Below are 21570 nucleotides of genomic sequence, written 5' to 3'. Positions count from 1 at the left end.
GCAAATCAAAGACAAACTGCTTGCAAAGTTTTGAAAAACGATTGCAAAGTTTGTAGATTCGTTTGGGAATGTTACATATGATATTATATTGACGGGTTCCATAGTCAAAAGTTCGAAAACGTAAAACAATACTTTGTAAATTGCCGTTAAATTACCGTACTATTATTCGCAGCATGTAGAGGTCATAGGTCAATTCAAGAAGTTACTCGTACAAACGCTATCAGGTTTAAAACAGTGTCAAACATGAAATAGTCGCCAGATCGAGTATATTTAACATTGCGTAACCAGTAGTGTTGGTAGTTGAAGAGACAAAGTATAAAGTCAAGCTCTATCGGGCATGGTTAGTTCTTGCATGGGAGACTGCCTGAGAAAACCAGCTAGGGTATTTTTTTTTGGTTTCATCACATACATATCAAACATATGAGACAACGTTCGCGCATCTTTTTTCACTGTAATGTCAATTATTTTTAGTAGAAAAACATGGGAATTTAGGCATGTTTTCAAGTTCATGAACATTTTTCCAATTTCTCTATTATTTTTGGAGATCAAGTTGGTGATGATGTCGGCTCATAGTGGGGTTTGACCTGTTAACGAACCGTGAAAAGTCGTACAAAGTGAACGTAAAGTTGTGCAAAGTGATTGGAAAGTTTGTAGATATATTTGTATGCTTGACCTAACTTGTTGGCATATAGAAACCCGCAGTTGTAAAGTCAAATAAATGAATAAAAGCGAGATGAAAACAGCCTATATAAGCAGAGTATCACATGAGCTGACTGGCCGTAAAAATGATAGAAAACAGCATGCAAAGTTGGTAAAAGTGTTCGAAACGTTGGCGGAGTTACATGTATATTTAACCTAAGTCATTGGAATGCCAATCCCGCAGTTAAATTTCGAAAACATTAAGTAATTGTCAGGAAAATGCCAGATATATAAGCAGATTATCGCAACTGCAAACCGCAAATCAAAGACAAACTGCTTGCAAAGTTTTGAAAAACGATTGCAAAGTTTGTAGATTCGTTTGGGAATGTTACATATGATATTATATTGACGGGTTCCATAGTCAAAAGTTCGAAAACGTAAAACAATACTTTGTAAATTGCCGTTAAATTACCGTACTATTATTCGCAGCATGTAGAGGTCATAGGTCATTCAAGAAGTTACTCGTACAAACGCTATCAGGTTTAAAACAGCGTCAAACATGAAATAGTCGCCAACTAGAGTGTATTTCAAATTGCGTAACCAGTAGTGTTGGTACGTGAAGAGACAAAGTATAAAGTCAAGCTCTATCGGGCATGGTTAGTTCTTGCATGGGAGACTGCCTGAGAAAACCAGCTAGGGAATTTTTTTTTGGTTTCATCACATACATATCAAACATATGAGACAACGTTCGTGCATCTTTTTTTCACTGTAATGTCAATTATTTTTAGTAGAAAAACATGGAAATTTAGGCATGTTTTCAAGTTCATGAACATTTTTCCAATTTCTCTATTATTTTTGGAGATCAAGTTGGTGATGATGTCGGCTCATAGTGGGGTTTGACCTGTTAACGAACAGTGAAAAGTCGTACAAAGTGAACGCAAAGTTGTGCAAAGTGATTGGAAAGTTTGTAGATATATTTGTATGCTTGACCTAACTTGTTGGCATATAGAAACCCGCAGTTGTAAAGTCAAATAACTGAATAAAAGCGAGATGAAAACAGCCTATATAAGCAGAGTATCACATGAGCTGACTGGCCGTAAAAATGATAGAAAACAGCATGCAAAGTTGTTAAAAGTGTTCGAAACGTTGGCGGAGTTACATGTATATTTAACCTAAGTCATTGGAATGCCAACCCCGCAGTTAAATTTTGAAAACATTAAGTAATTGTCTGGAAAATGCCAGATATATAAGCAGATTATCGCAACTGCAAACCGCAAATCAAAGACAAACTGCTTGCAAAGTTTTGAAAAACGATTGCAAAGTTTGTAGATTCGTTTGGGAATGTTACATATGATATTATATTGACGGGTTCCATAGTCAAAAGTTCGAAAACGTAAAACAATACTTTGTAAATTGCCGTTAAATTACCGTACTATTATTCGCAGCATGAGGAGGTCATAGGTCAATTCAAGAAGTTACTCGTACAAACGCTATCAGGTTTAAAACAGTGTCAAACATGAAATAGTCGCCAGATCGAGTATATTTAACATTACGTAACCAGTAGTGTTGGTAGGTGAAGAGACAAAGTATAAAGTCAAGCTCTATCGGGCATGGTTAGTTCTTGCATGGGAGACTGCCTGAGAAAACCAGCTAGGGAATTTTTTTTTGGTTTCATCACATACATATCAAACATATGAGACAACGTTCGCGCATCTTTTTTTCACTGTAATGTCAATTATTTTTAGTAGAAAAACATGGGAATTTAGGCATGTTTTCAAGTTCATGAACATTTTTCCAATTTCTCTATTATTTTTGGAGATCAAGTTGGTGATGATGTCGGCACATAGTGGGGTTTGACCTGTTAACGAACCGTGAAAAGTCGTACAAAGTGAACGCAAAGTTGTGCAAAGTGATTGGAAAGTTTGTAGATATATTTGTATGCTTGACCTAACTTGTTGGCATATAGAAACCCGCAGTTGTAAAGTCAAATAAATGAATAAAAGCGAGATGAAAACAGCCTATATAAGCAGAGTATCACATGAGCTGACTGGCCGTAAAAATGATAGAAAACAGCATGCAAAGTTGTTAAAAGTGTTCGAAAAGTTGGCGGAGTTACATGTATATTTAACCTAAGTCATTGGAATGCCAACCCCGCAGTTAAATTTCGAAAACATTAAGTAATTGTCTGGAAAATGCCAGATATATAAGCAGATTATCGCAACTGCAAACCGCAAATCAAAGACAAACTGCTTGCAAAGTTTTGAAAAACGATTGCAAAGTTTGTAGATTCGTTTGGGAATGTTACATATAATATTATATTGACGGGTTCCATAGTCAAAAGTTCGAAAACGTAAAACAATACTTTGTAAATTGCCGTTAAATTACCGTACTATTATTCGCAGCATGTAGAGGTCATAGGTCAATTCAAGAAGTTACTCGTACAAACGCTATCAGGTTTAAAACAGTGTCAAACATGAAATAGTCGCCAGATCGAGTATATTTAACATTGCGTAACCAGTAGTGTTGGTAGGTGAAGAGACACAGTTTAAAGTCAAGATCAATCGGGCATGGTTAGTTCTTGCATGGGAGACTGCCTGAGAAAACCAGCTAGGGAATTTTTTTTTTGTTTCATCACATACATATCAAACATATGAGACAACGTTCGTGTATCTTTTTTTCACTGTAATGTCAATTATTTTTAGTAGAAAAACATGGAAATTTAGGCATGTTTTCAAGTTCATGAACATTTTTCCAATTTCTCTATTATTTTTGGAGATCAAGTTGTTGATGATGTCGGCACATAGTGGGGTTTGACCTGTTAACGAACCGTGAAAAGTCGTACAAAGTGAACGCAAAGTTGTGCAAAGTGATTGGAAAGTTTGTATATATATTTGTATGCTTGACCTAACTTGTTGGCATATAGAAACCCGCAGTTGTAAAGTCAAATAAATGAATAAAAGCGAGATGAAAACGGCCTATATAAGCAGAGTATCACATGAGCTGACTGGCCGTAAAAAATGATAGAAAACAGCATGCAAAGTTGTTAAAAGTGTTCGAAACTTTGGCGGAGTTACATGTATATTTAACCTAAGTCATTGGAATACCAACCCCGCAGTTAAATTTCGAAAACATTAAGTAATTGTCTGGAAAATTCCAGATATATAAGCAGATTATCACAACTGCAAACCGCAAATCAAAGACAAACTGCTTGCAAAGATTTGAAAAACGATTGCAAAGTTTGTAGATTCGTTTGGGAATGTTACATATGATATTATATTGACGGGTTCCATAGTCAAAAGTTAGAAAACGTAAAACAATACTTTGTAAATTGCCGTTAAATTGCCGTACTATTATTCGGAGCATGTAGAGGTCATATGTCAATTCAAGAAGTTACTCGTACAAACGCTATCAGGTTTAAAACAGTGTCAAACATGAAATAGTCGCCAGATCGAGTATATTTAACATTGCGTAACCAGTAGTGTTGGTAGGTGAAGAGACACAGTTTAAAGTCAAGATCAATCGGGCATGGTTAGTTCTTGCATGGGAGACTGCCTGAGAAAACCAGCTAGGGATTTTTTTTTGTTTCATCACATACATATCAAACATATGAGACAACGTTCGTGCATCTTTTTTTCACTGTAATGTCAATTATTTTTAGTAGGAAAACATGGAAATTTAGGCATGTTTTCAAGTTCATGAACATTTTTCCAATTTTTCTATTATTTTTGGAGATCAAGTTGGTGATGATGTCGGCACATAGTGGGGTTTGACCTGTTAACGAACCGTGAAATGTCGTACAAAGTGAACGCAAAGTTGTGCAAAGTGATTGGAAAGTTTGTAGATATATTTGTATGCTTGACCTAACTTGTTGGCATATAGAAACCCGCAGTTGTAAAGTCAAATAAATGAATAAAAACGAGATGAAAACAGCCTATATAAGCAGAGTATCACATTAGCTGACTGGCCGTAAAAATGATAGAAAACAGCATGCAAATTTGGTAAAAGTGTTCGAAACGTTGGCGGAGTTACATGTATATTTAACCTAAGTCATTGGAATGCCAACCCCGCAGTTAAATTTCGAAAACATTAAGTAATTGTCTGGAAAATGCCAGATATATAAGCAGATTATAGCAACTGCAAACCGCAAATCGAAGACAAACTGCTTGCAAAGTTTTGAAAAACGATTGCAAAGTTTGTAGATTCGTTTGGGAATGTTACATATGATATTATATTGACGGGTTCCATAGTCAAACGTTAGAAAACGTAAAACAATATTTCGTAAATTGCCGTTTAAGTAGCGAACTATTATTTGCAGCATGTAGAGGTCATAGGTCAATTCAAGAAGTTACTCGTACAAACGCTATCAGGTTTAAAACAGTGTCAAACATGAAATAGTCGCCAACTCGAGTATATTTCAACTTGCGTAACCAGTAGTGTTGGTAGGTGAAGAGACAAAGTTTAAAGTCAAGCTCAATCGGGCATGGTTAGTTCTTGCATGGGAGACTGCCTGAGAAAACCAGCTAGGGAAATTTTTTTTTGTTTCATCACATACATATCAAACATATGAGACAACGTTCGTGCATCTTTTTTTCACTGTAATGTCAATTATTTTTAGTAGAAAAACATGGAAATTTAGGCATGTTTTCAAGTTCATGAACATTGTTCCAATTTCTCTGTTATTTTTGGAGATCAAGTTGGTGATGATGTCGGCACATAGTGGGGTTTGAACTGTAAACGTACCGTGAAAAGTCGTACAAAGTGAACGCAAAGTTGTGCAAAGTGATTGGAAAGTTTGTAGATATATTTGTATGCTTGACCTAACTTGTTGGCATATTGAAACCCGCAGTTGTAAAGTCAAATAAATGAATAAAAGCGAGATGAAAACAGCCTATATAAGCAGAGTATCACATGAGCTGACTGGCCGTATAAATGATAGAAACCAGCATGCAAAGTTGGTAAAACTGTTCGAAACGTTGGCGGAGTTACATGTATATTTAACCTAAGTCATTGGAATGCCAACCCCGCAGTTAAATTTCGAAAACATTAAGTAATTGTCTGGAAAATGCCAGATATATAAGCAGATTATCGCAACTGCAAACCGCAAATCAATGACAAACTGCTTGCAAAGTTTTGAAAAACGATTGCAAAGTTTGTAGATTCGTTTGGGAATGTTACATATGATATTATATTGACGGGTTCCATAGTCAAAAGTTAGAAAACGTAAAACAATATTTCGTAAATTGCCGTTAAAGTAGCGAACTATTATTCGAAGCATGTAGAGGTCATAGGTCAATTCAAGAAGTTACTCGTACAAACGCTATCAGGTTTAAAACAGTGTCAAACATGAAATAGTCGCCAACTCGAGTGTATTTCAAATTGCGCAACCAGTAGTTTTGGTAGGTGAAGAGACAAAGTATAAAGTCAAGCTCTATCGGGCATGGTTAATTCTTGCATGGGAGACTGCCTGAGAAAACCAGCTAGGGAATTTTTGTGTGGTTTCATCACATACATATCAAACATATGAGACAACGTTCGTGCATCTTTTTTTCACTGTAATGTCAATTATTTTTAGTAGAAAAACATGGAAATTTAGGCATGTTTTCTAGTTCATGAACATTTTTCCAATTTCTCTATTATTTTTGGAGATCAAGTTGGTGATGATGTCGGCACATAGTGGGGTTTGACCTGTTAACGTATCGTGAAAAGTCATACAAAGTGAACGCAAAGTTGTGCAAAGTGATTGGAAAGTTTGTAGATATATTTGTATGCTTGACCTAACTTGTTGGTATATAGAAACCCGCAGTTGTAAAGTCAAATAAATGAATAAAAGCGAGATGAAAACAGCATATATAAGCAGAGTATCACATGAGCTGACTGGCCGTAAAAATGATAGAAAACAGCATGCAAAGTTGGTAAAAGTGTTCGAAACGTTGGCGGAGTTACATGTATATTTAACTTAAGTCATTGGAATGCCAACCCCGCAGTTAAATTTCGAAAACATTAAGTAAAAGTCAAGAAAATGCCAGATATATAAGCAGATTATGGCAACTGCAAACCGAAAATCGAAGACAAACTGCTTGCAAAGTTTTGAAAAACGATTGCAAAGTTTGTAGATTCGTTTGGGAATGTTACATATGATATTATATTGACGGGTTCCATAGTCAAATGTTCGAAAACGTAAAACAATACTTTGTAAATTGCCGTTAAATTAGCGTACTATTATTCGCAGCATGTAGAGGTCATAGGCCAATTCAAGAAGTTACTCGTACAAACGCTATCAGGTTTAAAACAGTGTCAAACATGAAATAGTCGCCAACTCGAGTGTATTTCAAATTGCGTAACCAGTAGTGTTGGTAGGTGAAGAGACAAAGTATAAAGTCAAGCTCTATCGGGCATGGTTAGTTCTTGCATGGAAGACTGCCTGAGAAAACCAGCTAGGGATTTTTTTTTGGTTTCATCACATACATATCAAACATATGAGACAACGTTCGTGCATCTTTTTTTCACTGTAATGTCAATTATTTTTAGTAGAAAAACATGGAAATTTAGGCATGTTTTCAAGTTCATGAACATTTTTCCAATTTCTCTATTATTTTTGGAGATCAAGTTGGTGATGATGTCGGCACATAGTGGGGTTTGACCTGTTAACGAACCGTGAAAAGTCGTACAAAGTGAACGCAAAGTTTTGCAAAGTGATTGGAAAGTTTGTAGATATATTTGTATGCTTGACCTAACTTGTTGGCATATAGAAACCGGCAGTTGTAAAGTCAAATAAATGAATAAAAGCGAGATGAAAACAGCCTATATAAGCAGAGTATCACATGAGCTGACTGGCCGTAAAAATGATAGAAAACAGCATGCATAGTTGGTAAAAGTGTTCGAAACGTTGGCGGAGTTACATGTATATTTAACTTAAGTCATTGGAATGCCAACCCCGCAGTTAAATTTCGAAAACATTAAGTAAAAGTCAAGAAAATGCCAGATATATAAGCAGATTATGGCAACTGCAAACCGAAAATCGAAGACAAACTGCTTGCAAAGTTTTGAAAAACGATTGCAAAGTTTGTAGATTCGTTTGGGAATGTTACATATGATATTATATTGACGGGTTCCATAGTCAAAAGTTCGAAAACGTAAAACAATACTTTGTAAATTGCCGTTAAATTAGCGTACTATTATTCGCAGCATGTAGAGGTCATAGGCCAATTCAAGAAGTTACTCGTACAAACGCTATCAGGTTTAAAACAGTGTCAAACATGAAATAGTCGCCAACTCGAGTGTATTTCAAATTGCGTAACCAGTAGTGTTGGTAGGTGAAGAGACAAAGTATAAAGTCAAGCTCTATCGGGCATGGTTAGTTCTTGCATGGAAGACTGCCTGAGAAAACCAGCTAGGGATTTTTTTTTGGTTTCATCACATACATATCAAACATATGAGACAACGTTCGTGCATCTTTTTTTCACTGTAATGTCAATTATTTTTAGTAGAAAAACATGGAAATTTAGGCATGTTTTCAAGTTCATGAACATTTTTCCAATTTCTCTATTATTTTTGGAGATCAAGTTGGTGATGATGTCGGCACATAGTGGGGTTTGACCTGTTAACGAACCGTGAAAAGTCGTACAAAGTGAACGCAAAGTTTTGCAAAGTGATTGGAAAGTTTGTAGATATATTTGTATGCTTGACCTAACTTGTTGGCATATAGAAACCGGCAGTTGTAAAGTCAAATAAATGAATAAAAGCGAGATGAAAACAGCCTATATAAGCAGAGTATCACATGAGCTGACTGGCCGTAAAAATGATAGAAAACAGCATGCATAGTTGGTAAAAGTGTTCGAAACGTTGGCGGAGTTACATGTATATTTAACCTAAGTCATTGGAATGCCAACCCCGCAGTTAAATTTCGAAAACATTAAGTAATTGTCTGGAAAATGCCAGATATATAAGCAGATTATCGCAACTGCAAACCGCAAATCAAAGACAAACTGCTTGCAAAGTTTTGAAAAACGATTGCAAAGTTTGTAGATTCGTTTGGGAATGTTACATATGATATTATATTGACGGGTTCCATAGTCAAAAGTTCGAAAACGTAAAACAATATTTTGTAAATTGCCGTTAAATTACCGTACTATTATTCGCAGCATGTAGAGGTCATAGGTCAATTCAAAAAGTTACTCGTACAAACGCTATCAGGTTTAAAACAGTGTCAAACATGAAATAGTCGCCAGATCGAGTATATTTCACATTGCGTAACCAGTAGTGTTGGTAGGTGAAGAGACACAGTTTAAAGTCAAGCTCAATCGGGCATGGTTAGTTCTTGCATGGGAGACTGCCTGAGAAAACCAGCTAGGGAATTTTTTTTTTGTTTCATCACATACATATCAAACATATGAGACAACGTTCGTGCATCTTTTTTTCACTGTAATGTCAATTATTTTTAGTAGAAAAACATGGAAATTTAGGCATGTTTTCAAGTTCATGAACATTTTTCCAATTTCTCTATTATTTTTGGAGATCAAGTTGGTGATGATGTCGGCACATAGTGGGGTTTGACCTGTTAACGAACCGTGAAAAGTCGTACAAAGTGAACGCAAAGTTGTGCAAAGTGATTGGAAAATTTGTAGATATATTTGTATGCTTGACCTAACTTGTTGGCATATAGAAACCCGCAGTTGTAAAGTCAAATAAATGAATAAAAGCGAGATGAAAACAGCCTATATAAGCAGAGTATCACATGAGCTGACTGGCCGTAAAAATGATAGAAAACAGCATGCAAAGTTGGTAAAAGTGTTCGAAACGTTGGCGGAGTTACATGTATATTTAACCTAAGTCATTGGAATGCCAATCCCGCAGTTAAATTTCGAAAACATTAAGTAATTGTCTGGAAAATGCCAGATATATAAGCAGATTATCGCAACTGCAAACCGCAAATCAAAGACAAACTGCTTGCAAAGTTTTGAAAAACGATTGCAAAGTTTGTAGATTCGTTTGGGAATGTTACATATGATACTATATTGACGGGTTCCATAGTCAAAAGTTAGAAAACGTAAAACAATATTTCGTAAATTGCCGTTAAAGTAGCGAACTATTATTCGCAGCATGTAGAGGTCATAGGTCAATTCAAGAAGTTACTCGTACAAACGCTATCAGGTTTAAAACAGTGTCAAACATGAAATAGTCGCCAACTCGAGTATATTTCAAATTGCGCAACCAGTAGTTTTGGTAGGTGAAGAGACAAAGTATAAAGTCAAGCTCTATCGGGCATGGTTAGTTCTTGCATGGGAGACTGCCTGAGAAAACCAGCTAGGGAATTTTTTTTTGGTTTCATCACATACATATCAAACATATGAGACAACGTTCGTGCATCTTTTTTTCACTGTAATGTCAATTATTTTTAGTAGAAAAACATGGAAATTTAGGCATGTTTTCTAGTTCATGAACATTTTTCCAATTTCTCTATTATTTTTGGAGATCAAGTTGGTGATGATGTCGGCACATAGTGGGGTTTGACCTGTTAACGTACCGTGAAAAGTCATACAAAGTGAACGCAAAGTTGTGCAAAGTGATTGGAAAGTTTGTAGATATATTTGTATGCTTGACCTAACTTGTTGGTATATAGAAACCCGCAGTTGTAAAGTCAAATAAATGAATAAAAGCGAGATGAAAACAGCCTATATAAGCAAAGTATCACATGAGCTGACTGGCCGTAAAAATGATAGAAAACAGCATGCAAAGTTGGTAAAAGTGTTCGAAACGTTGGCGGAGTTACATGTATATTTAACCTAAGTCATTGGAATGCCAACCCCGCAGTTAAATTTCGAAAACATTAAGTAATTGTCTGGAAAATGCCAGATATATAAGCAGATTATCGCAACTGCAAACCGCAAATCAAAGACAAACTGCTTGCAAAGTTTTGAAAAACGATTGCAAAGTTTGTAGATTCGTTTGGGAATGTTACATATGATATTATATTGACGGGTTCCATAGTCAAAAGTTAGAAAACGTGAAACAATATTTCGTAAATTGCCGTTAAAGTAGCGAACTATTATTCGCAGCATGTAGAGGTCATAGGTCAATTCAAGAAGTTACTCGTACAAACGCTATCAGGTTTAAAACAGTGTCAAACATGAAATAGTCACCAACTCGAGTATATTTCAAATTGCGTAACCAGTAGTTTTGGTAGGTGAAGAGACAAAGTATAAAGTCAAGCTCTATCGGGCATGGTTAGTTCTTGCATGGGAGACTGCCTGAGAAAACCACCTAGGGAAATTGTTGTTGGTTTCATCACATACATATCAAACATATGAGACAACGTTCGTGCATCTTTTTTTCACTGTAATGTCAATTAATTTTAGTAGAAAAACATGGAAATTTAGGCATGTTTTCAAGTTCATGAACATTTTTCTAATTTCTCTATTATTTTTGGAGATCAAGTTGGTGATGACGTCGGCACATAGTGGGGTTTGACCTGTTAACGTACCGTGAAAAATCGTACAAAGTAAACGCAAAGTTGTGCAAAGTGATTGGAAAGTTTGTAGATATATTTGTATGCTTGACCTAACTTGTTGGTATAGAGAAACCCGCAGTTGTAAAGTCAAATAAATGAATAAAAGCGAGATGAAAACAGCCTATATAAGCAGAGTATCACATGAGCTGTCTGGCCGTAACATTGAAAGAAAACAGCATGCAAAGTTGGTAAAAGTGTTCGAAACGTTGGCGGAGTTACATGTATATTTAACATAAGTCATTGGAATGCCAACCCCGCAGTTAAATTTCGAAAACATTAAGTAATTGTCTGGAAAATGCCAGATATATAAGCAGATTATGGCAACTGCAAACCGAAAATCAAAGACAAACTGCTTGCAAAGTTTTGAAAAACGATTGCAAAGTTTGTAGATTCGTTTGGGAATGTTACATATGATATTATATTGACGGGTTCCATAGTCAAAAGTTCGAAAACGTAAAACAATACTTTGTAAATTGCCGTTAAATTACCGTACTATTATTCGCAGCATGTAGAGGTCATAGGTCAATTCAAAAAGTTACTCGTACAAACGCTATCAGGTTTAAAACAGTGTCAAACATGAAATAGTCGCCAGATCGAGTATATTTCACATTGCGAAACCAGTAGTGTTGGTAGGTGAAGAGACACAGTTTAAAGTCAAGATCAATCGGGCATGGTTAGTTCTTGCATGGGAGACTGCCTGAGAAAACCAGCTAGGGATTTTTTTTTTTGTTTCATCACATACATATCAAACATATGAGACAACGTTCGTGCATCTTTTTTTCACTGTAATGTCAATTATTTTTAGTAGAAAAACATGGAAATTTAGGCATGTTTTCAAGTTCATGAACATTTTTCCAATTTCTCTATTATTTTTGGAGATCAAGTTGGTGATGATGTCGGCACATAGTGGGGTTTGACCTGTGAACGAACCGTGAAAAGTCGTACAAAGTGAACGCAAAGTTGTGCAAAGTGATTGGAAAGTTTGTAGATATATTTGTATGCTTGACCTAACTTGTTGGCATATAGAAACCCGCAGTTGTAAAGTCAAATAAATGAATAAAAGCGAGATGAAAACAGCCTATATAAGCAGAGTATCACATGAGCTGACTGGCCGTAAAAATGATAGAAAACAGCATGCAAAGTTGGTAAAAGTGTTCGAAACGTTGGCGGAGTTACATGTATATTTAACCTAAGTCATTGGAATGCCAATCCCGCAGTTAAATTTCGAAAACATTAAGTAATTGTCTGGAAAATGCCAGATATATAAGCAGATTATCGCAACTGCAAACCGCAAATCAAAGACAAACTGCTTGCAAAGTTTTGAAAAACGATTGCAAAGTTTGTAGATTCGTTTGGGAATGTTACATATGATACTATATTGACGGGTTCAATAGTCAAAAGTTAGAAAACGTAAAACAATATTTCGTAAATTGCCGTTAAAGTAGCGAACTATTATTCGCAGCATGTAGAGGTCATAGGTCAATTCAAGAAGTTACTCGTACAAACGCTATCAGGTTTAAAACAGTGTCAAACATGAAATAGTCGCCAACTCGAGTATATTTCAAATTGCGCAACCAGTAGTTTTGGTAGGTGAAGAGACAAAGTATAAAGTCAAGCTCTATCGGGCATGGTTAGTTCTTGCATGGGAGACTGCCTGAGAAAACCAGCTAGGGAATTTTTTTTTGGTTTCATCACATACATATCAAACATATGAGACAACGTTCGTGCATCTTTTTTTCACTGTAATGTCAATTATTTTTAGTAGAAAAACATGGAAATTTAGGCATGTTTTCTAGTTCATGAACATTTTTCCAATTTCTCTATTATTTTTGGAGATCAAGTTGGTGATGATGTCGGCACATAGTGGGGTTTGACCTGTTAACGTACCGTGAAAAGTCATACAAAGTGAACGCAAAGTTGTGCAAAGTGATTGGAAAGTTTGTAGATATATTTGTATGCTTGACCTAACTTGTTGGTATATAGAAACCCGCAGTTGTAAAGTCAAATAAATGAATAAAAGCGAGATGAAAACAGCCTATATAAGCAGAGTATCACATGAGCTGACTGGCCGTAAAAATGATAGAAAACAGCATGCAAAGTTGGTAAAAGTGTTCGAAACGTTGGCGGAGTTACATGTATATTTAACCTAAGTCATTGGAATGCCAACCCCGCAGTTAAATTTCGAAAACATTAAGTAATTGTCTGGAAAATGCCAGATATATAAGCAGATTATCGCAACTGCAAACCGCAAATCAAAGACAAACTGCTTGCAAAGTTTTGAAAAACGATTGCAAAGTTTGTAGATTCGTTTGGGAATGTTACATATGATATTATATTGACGGGTTCCATAGTCAAAAGTTAGAAAACGTAAAACAATATTTCGTAAATTGCCGTTAAAGTAGCGAACTATTATTCTCAGCATGTAGAGGTCATAGGTCAATTCAAGAAGTTACTCGTACAAACGCTATCAGGTTTAAAACAGTGTCAAACATGAAATAGTCACCAACTCGAGTATATTTCAAATTGCGTAACCAGTAGTTTTGGTAGGTGAAGAGACAAAGTATAAAGTCAAGCTCTATCGGGCATGGTTAGTTCTTGCATGGGAGACTGCCTGAGAAAACCACCTAGGGAAATTGTTGTTGGTTTCATCACATACATATCAAACATATGAGACAACGTTCGTGCATCTTTTTTTCACTGTAATGTCAATTAATTTTAGTAGAAAAAACATGGAAATTTAGGCATGTTTTCAAGTTCATGAACATTTTTCCAATTTCTCTATTATTTTTGGAGATCAAGTTGGTGATGACGTCGGCACATAGTGGGGTTTGACCTGTTAACGCACCGTGAAAAGTCGTACAAAGTGAACGCAAAGTTGTGCAAAGTGATTGGAAAGTTTGTATATATATTTGTATGCTTGACCTAACATGTTGGCATATAGAAACCCGCAGTTGTAAAGTCAAATAAATGAATAAAAGCGAGATGAAAACAGCCTATATAAGCAGAGTATCACATGAGCTGACTGGCCGTATAAATGATAGAAAACAGCATGCAAATTTGGTAAAAGTGTTCGAAACTTTGGCGGAGTTACATGTATATTTAACCTAAGTCATTGGAATGCCAACCCCGCAGTTAAATTTCGAAAACATTAAGTAAAAGTCAAGAAAATGCCAGATACATAAGCAGATTATGGCAACTGCAAACCGCAATTCGAAGACAAACTGCTTGCAACATTTTGAAAAACGATTGCAAAGTTTGTAGATTCGTTTGGGAATGTTACATATGATATTATATTGACGGGTTCCATAGTCAAAAGTTCGAAAACGTAAAACAATATTTTGTAAATTGCCGTTAAATTAGCGTACTTTTATTCGCAGCATGTAGAGGTCATAGGTCAATTCAAGAAGTTACTCGTACAAACGCTATCAGGTTTAAAACAGTGTCAAACATGAAATAGTCGCCAACTGGAGTATATTTCAAATTGCGCAACCAGTAGTTTTGGTAGGTGAAGAGACAAAGTATAAAGTCAAGCTCTATCGGGCATGGTTAGTTCTTGCATGGGAGACTGCCTGAGAAAACCAGCTAGGGAATTTTTTTTTGGTTTCATCACATACATATCAAACATATGAGACAACGTTCGTGCATCTTTTTTTCACTGTAATGTCAATTATTTTTAGTAGAAAAACATGGAAATTTAGGCATGTTTTCTAGTTCATGAACATTTTTCCAATTTCTCTATTATTTTTGGAGATCAAGTTGGTGATGATGTCGGCACATAGTGGGGTTTGACCTGTTAACGTACCGTGAAAAGTCATACAAAGTGAACGCAAAGTTGTGCAAAGTGATTGGAAAGTTTGTAGATATATTTGTATGCTTGACCTAACTTGTTGGTATATAGAAACCCGCAGTTGTAAAGTCAAATAAATGAATAAAAGCGAGATGAAAACAGCCTATATAAGCAGAGTATCACATGAGCTGACTGGCCGTAAAAATGATAGAAAACAGCATGCAAAGTTGGTAAAAGTGTTCGAAACGTTGGCGGAGTTACATGTATATTTAACCTAAGTCATTGGAATGCCAATCCCGCAGTTAAATTTCGAAAACATTAAGTAATTGTCTGGAAAATGCCAGATATATAAGCAGATTATCGCAACTGCAAACCGCAAATCAAAGACAAACTGCTTGCAAAGTTTTGAAAAACGATTGCAAAGTTTGTAGATTCGTTTGGGAATGTTACATATGATATTATATTGACGGGTTCCATAGTCAAAAATTAGAAAACGTAAAACAATATTTCGTAAATTGCCGTTAAAGTAGCGAACTATTATTCGCAGCATGTAGAGGTCATAGGTCAATTCAAGAAGTTACTCGTACAAACGCTATCAGGTTTAAAACAGTGTCAAACATGAAATAGTCGCCAACTCGAGTATATTTCAAATTGCGTAACCAGTAGTTTTGGTAGGTGAAGAGACAAAGTATAAAGTCAAGCTCTATCGGGCATGGTTAGTTCTTGCATGGGAGACTGCCTGAGAAAACCACCTAGGGAAATTGTTGTTGGTTTCATCACATACATATCAAACATATGAGACAAGGTTCGTGCATCTTTTTTTCACTGTAATGTCAATTAATTTTAGTAGAAAAACATGGAAATTTAGGCATGTTTTCAAGTTCATGAACATTTTTCCAATTTCTCTATTATTTTTGGAGATCAAGTTGGTGATGACGTCGGCACATAGTGGGGTTTGACCTGTTAACGTACCGTGAAAAATCGTACAAAGTAAACGCAAAGTTGTGCAAAGTGATTGGAAAGTTTGTAGATATATTTGTATGTTTGACCTAACTTGTTGGTATATAGAAACCCGCAGTTGTAAAGTCAAATAAATGAATAAAAGCGAGATGAAAACAGCCTATATAAGCAGAGTATCACATGAGCTGACTGGCCGTAAAAATGATAGAAAACAGCATGCAAAGTTGGTAAAAGTGTTCGAAACGTTGGCGGAGTTACACGTATATTTAACCTAAGTCATTGGAATGCCAATCCCGCTGTTAAATTTCGAAAACATTAAGTAATTGTCTGGAAAATGCCAGATATATAAGCAGATTATCGCAACTGCAAACCGCAAATCAAAGACAAACTGCTTGCAAAGTTTTGAAAAACGATTGCAAAGTTTGTAGATTCGTTTGGGAATGTTACATATGATACTATATTGACGGGTTCCATAGTCAAAAGTTAGAAAACGTAAAACAATATTTCGTAAATTGCCGTTAAAGTAGCGAACTATTATTCGCAGCATGTAGAGGTCATAGGTCAATTCAAGAAGTTACTCGTACAAACGCTATCAGGTTTAAAACAGTGTCAAACATGAAATAGTCGCCAACTGGAGTATATTTCAAATTGCGCAACCAGTAGTTTTGGTAGGTGAAGAGACAAAGTATAAAGTCAAGCTCTATCGGGCATGGTTATTTCTTGCATGGGAGACTGCCTGAGAAAACCAGCTAGGGAATTTTTTTTTGGTTTCATCACATACATATCAAACATATGAGACAACGTTCGTGCATCTTTTTTTCACTGTAATGTCAATTATTTTTAGTAGAAAAACATGGAAAGTTAGGCATGTTTTCTAGTTCATGAACATTTTTCCAATTTCTCTATTATTTTTGGAGATCAAGTTGGTGATGATGTCGGCACATAGTGGGGTTTGACCTGTTAACGTACCGTGAAAAGTCATACAAAGTGAACGCAAAGTTGTGCAAAGTGATTGGAAAGTTTGTAGATATATTTGTATGCTTGACCTAACTTGTTGGTATATAGAAACCCGCAGTTGTAAAGTCAAATAAATGAATAAAAGCGAGATGAAAACAGCCTATATAAGCAGAGTATCACATGAGCTGACTGGCCGTAAAAATGATAGAAAACAGCATACAAAGTTGGTAAAAGTGTTCGAAACGTTGGCGGAATTACATGTATATTTAACCTAAGTCATTGGAATGCCAACCCCGGAGTTAAATTTCGAAAACATTAAGTAATTGTCTGGAAAATGCCAGATATATAAGCAGATTATCGCAACTGCAAACCGCAAATCAAAGACAAACTGCTTGCAAAGTTTTGAAAAACGATTGAAAAGTTTGTAGATTCGTTTGGGAATGTTACATATGATATTATATTGACGGGTTCCATAGTCAAAAATTAGAAAACGTAAAACAATATTTCGTAAATTGCCGTTAAAGTAGCGAACTATTATTCTCAGCATGTAGAGGTCATAGGTAAATTCAAGAAGTTACTCGTACAAACGCTATCAGGTTTAAAACAGTGTCAAACATGAAATAGTCGCCAACTCGAGTATATTTCAAATTGCGTAACCAGTAGTTTTGGTAGGTGAAGAGACAAAGTATAAAGTCAAGCTCTATCGGGCATGGTTAGTTCTTGCATGGGAGACTGCCTGAGAAAACCAGCTAGGGAAATTTTTTTTGGTTTCATCACATACATATCAAACATATGAAACAACGTTCGTGCATCTTTTTTTTCACTGTAATGTCAATTATTTTCATTAGAAAAACATGGAAATTTAGGCATGTTTTCAAGTTCATGAACATTTCTCTATTATTTTTGGAGATCAAGTTGGTGATGATGTCGGCACATAGTGGGGTTTGACCTGTTAACGCACCGTGAAAAGTCGTACAAAGTGAACGCAAAGTTGTGCAAAGTGATTGGAAAGTTTGTAGATATATTTGTATGCTTGACCTAACTTGTTGGTATATAGAAACCCGCAGTTGTAAAGTCAAATAAATGAATAAAAGCGAGATGAAAACAGCCTATATAAGCAGAGTATCACATGAGCTGACTGGCCGTAAAAATGTTAGAAAACAGCATGCAAAGTTGGTAAAAGTTTTCGAAACGTTGGCGGAGTTACATGTATATTTAACCTAAGTCATTGGAATGCCAATCCCGCTGTTAAATTTCGAAAACATTAAGTAATTGTCTGGAAAATGCCAGATATATAAGCAGATTATCGCAACTGCAAACCGCAAATCAAAGACAAACTGCTTGCAAAGTTTTGAAAAACGATTGCAAAGTTTGTAGATTCGTTTGGGAATTTTACATATGATACTATATTGACGGGTTCCATAGTCAAAAGTTAGAAAACGTAAAACAATATTTCGTAAATTGCCGTTAAAGTAGCGAATTATTATTCGCAGCATGTAGAGGTCATAGGTCAATTCAAGAAGTTACTCGTACAAACGCTATCAGGTTTAAAACAGTGTCAAACATGAAATAGTCGCCAACTGGAGTATATTTCAAATTGCGCAACCAGTAGTTTTGGTAGGTGAAGAGACAAAGTATAAAGTCAAGCTCTATCGGGCATGGTTATTTCTTGCATGGGAGACTGCCTGAGAAAACCAGCTAGGGAATTTTTTTTTGGTTTCATCACATACATATCAAACATATGAGACAACGTTCGTGCATCTTTTTTTCACTGTAATGTCAATTATTTTTAGTAGAAAAACATGGAAATTTAGGCATGTTTTCTAGTTCATGAACATTTTTCCAATTTCTCTATTATTTTTGGAGATCAAGTTGGTGATGATGTCGGCACATAGTGGGGTTTGACCTGTTAACGTACCGTGAAAAGTCATACAAAGTGAACGCAAAGTTGTGCAAAGTGATTGGAAAGTTTGTAGATATATTTGTATGCTTGACCTAACTTGTTGGTATATAGAAACCCGCAGTTGTAAAGTCAAATAAATGAATAAAAGCGAGATGAAAACAGCCTATATAAGCAGAGTATCACATGAGCTGACTGGCCGTAAAAATGATAGAAAACAGCATACAAAGTTGGTAAAAGTGTTCGAAACGTTGGCGGAATTACATGTATATTTAACCTAAGTCATTGGAATGCCAACCCCGGAGTTAAATTTCGAAAACATTAAGTAATTGTCTGGAAAATGCCAGATATATAAGCAGATTATCGCAACTGCAAACCGCAAATCAAAGACAAACTGCTTGCAAAGTTTTGAAAAACGATTGAAAAGTTTGTAGATTCGTTTGGGAATGTTACATATGATATTATATTGACGGGTTCCATAGTCAAAAATTAGAAAACGTAAAACAATATTTCGTAAATTGCCGTTAAAGTAGCGAACTATTATTCTCAGCATGTAGAGGTCATAGGTAAATTCAAGAAGTTACTCGTACAAACGCTATCAGGTTTAAAACAGTGTCAAACATGAAATAGTCGCCAACTCGAGTATATTTCAAATTGCGTAACCAGTAGTTTTGGTAGGTGAAGAGACAAAGTATAAAGTCAAGCTCTATCGGGCATGGTTAGTTCTTGCATGGGAGACTGCCTGAGAAAACCAGCTAGGGAAATTTTTTTTGGTTTCATCACATACATATCAAACATATGAAACAACGTTCGTGCATCTTTTTTTTCACTGTAATGTCAATTATTTTCATTAGAAAAACATGGAAATTTAGGCATGTTTTCAAGTTCATGAACATTTCTCTATTATTTTTGGAGATCAAGTTGGTGATGATGTCGGCACATAGTGGGGTTTGACCTGTTAACGCACCGTGAAAAGTCGTACAAAGTGAACGCAAAGTTGTGCAAAGTGATTGGAAAGTTTGTAGATATATTTGTATGCTTGACCTAACTTGTTGGTATATAGAAACCCGCAGTTGTAAAGTCAAATAAATGAATAAAAGCGAGATGAAAACAGCCTATATAAGCAGAGTATCACATGAGCTGACTGGCCGTAAAAATGTTAGAAAACAGCATGCATAGTTGGTAAAAGTGTTCGAAACGTTGGCGGAGTTACATGTATATTTAACCTAAGTCATTGGAATGCCAACCCCGCAGTTAAATTTCGAAAACATTAAGTAATTGTCTGGAAAATGCCAGATATATATGCAGATTATCGCAACTGCAAACCGCAAATCAAAGACAAACTTCTTGCAAAGTTTTGAAAAACGATTGCAAAGTTTGTAGATTCGTTTGGGAATGTTACATATGATATTATATTGACGGGTTCCATAGTCAAAAATTAGAAAACGTAAAACAATATTTCGTAAATTGCCGTTAAAGTAGCGAACTATTATTCGCAGCATGTAGAGGTCATAGGTCAATTCAAGAAGTTACTCGTACAAACGCTATCAGGTTTAAAACAGTGTCAAACATGAAATAGTCGCCAACTCGAGTATATTTCAAATTGCGTAACCAGTAGTTTTGGTAGGTGAAGAGACAAAGTATAAAGTCAAGCTCTATCGGGCATGGTTAGTTCTTGCATGGGAGACTGCCTGAGAAAACCACCTAGGGAAATTGTTGTTGGTTTCATCACATACATATCAAACATATGAGACAACGTTCGTGCATCTTTTTTTCACTGTAATGTCAATTATTTTTAGTAGAAAAACATGGAAATTTAGGCATGTTTTCTAGTTCATGAACATTTTTCCAATTTCTCTATTATTTTTGGAGATCAAGTTGGTGATGATGTCGGCACATAGTGGGGTTTGACCTGTTAACGTACCGTGAAAAGTCATACAAAGTGAACGCAAAGTTGTGCAAAGTGATTGGAAAGTTTGTAGATATATTTGTATGCTTGACCTAACTTGTTGGTATATAGAAACCCGCAGTTGTAAAGTCAAATAAATGAATAAAAGCGAGATGAAAACAGCCTATATAAGCAGAGTATCACATGAGCTGACTGGCCGTAAAAATGATAGAAAACAGCATACAAAGTTGGTAAAAGTGTTCGAAACGTTGGCGGAATTACATGTATATTTAACCTAAGTCATTGGAATGCCAACCCCGGAGTTAAATTTCGAAAACATTAAGTAATTGTCTGGAAAATGCCAGATATATAAGCAGATTATCGCAACTGCAAACCGCAAATCAAAGACAAACTGCTTGCAAAGTTTTGAAAAACGATTGAAAAGTTTGTAGATTCGTTTGGGAATGTTACATATGATATTATATTGACGGGTTCCATAGTCAAAAATTAGAAAACGTAAAACAATATTTCGTAAATTGCCGTTAAAGTAGCGAACTATTATTCTCAGCATGTAGAGGTCATAGGTAAATTCAAGAAGTTACTCGTACAAACGCTATCAGGTTTAAAACAGTGTCAAACATGAAATAGTCGCCAACTCGAGTATATTTCAAATTGCGTAACCAGTAGTTTTGGTAGGTGAAGAGACAAAGTATAAAGTCAAGCTCTATCGGGCATGGTTAGTTCTTGCATGGGAGACTGCCTGAGAAAACCAGCTAGGGAAATTTTTTTTGGTTTCATCACATACATATCAAACATATGAAACAACGTTCGTGCATCTTTTTTTTCACTGTAATGTCAATTATTTTCATTAGAAAAACATGGAAATTTAGGCATGTTTTCAAGTTCATGAACATTTCTCTATTATTTTTGGA

The sequence above is a fragment of the Saccoglossus kowalevskii genome, chromosome 3, assembly GCF_978046115.1.
Source record: "Saccoglossus kowalevskii chromosome 3, keSacKowa6.1, whole genome shotgun sequence".
Lineage (NCBI taxonomy): Eukaryota > Metazoa > Hemichordata > Enteropneusta > Harrimaniidae > Saccoglossus > Saccoglossus kowalevskii.
The sequence above is the reverse complement of the archived record's forward strand: the minus strand, read 5'-3'. Positions refer to the sequence as shown.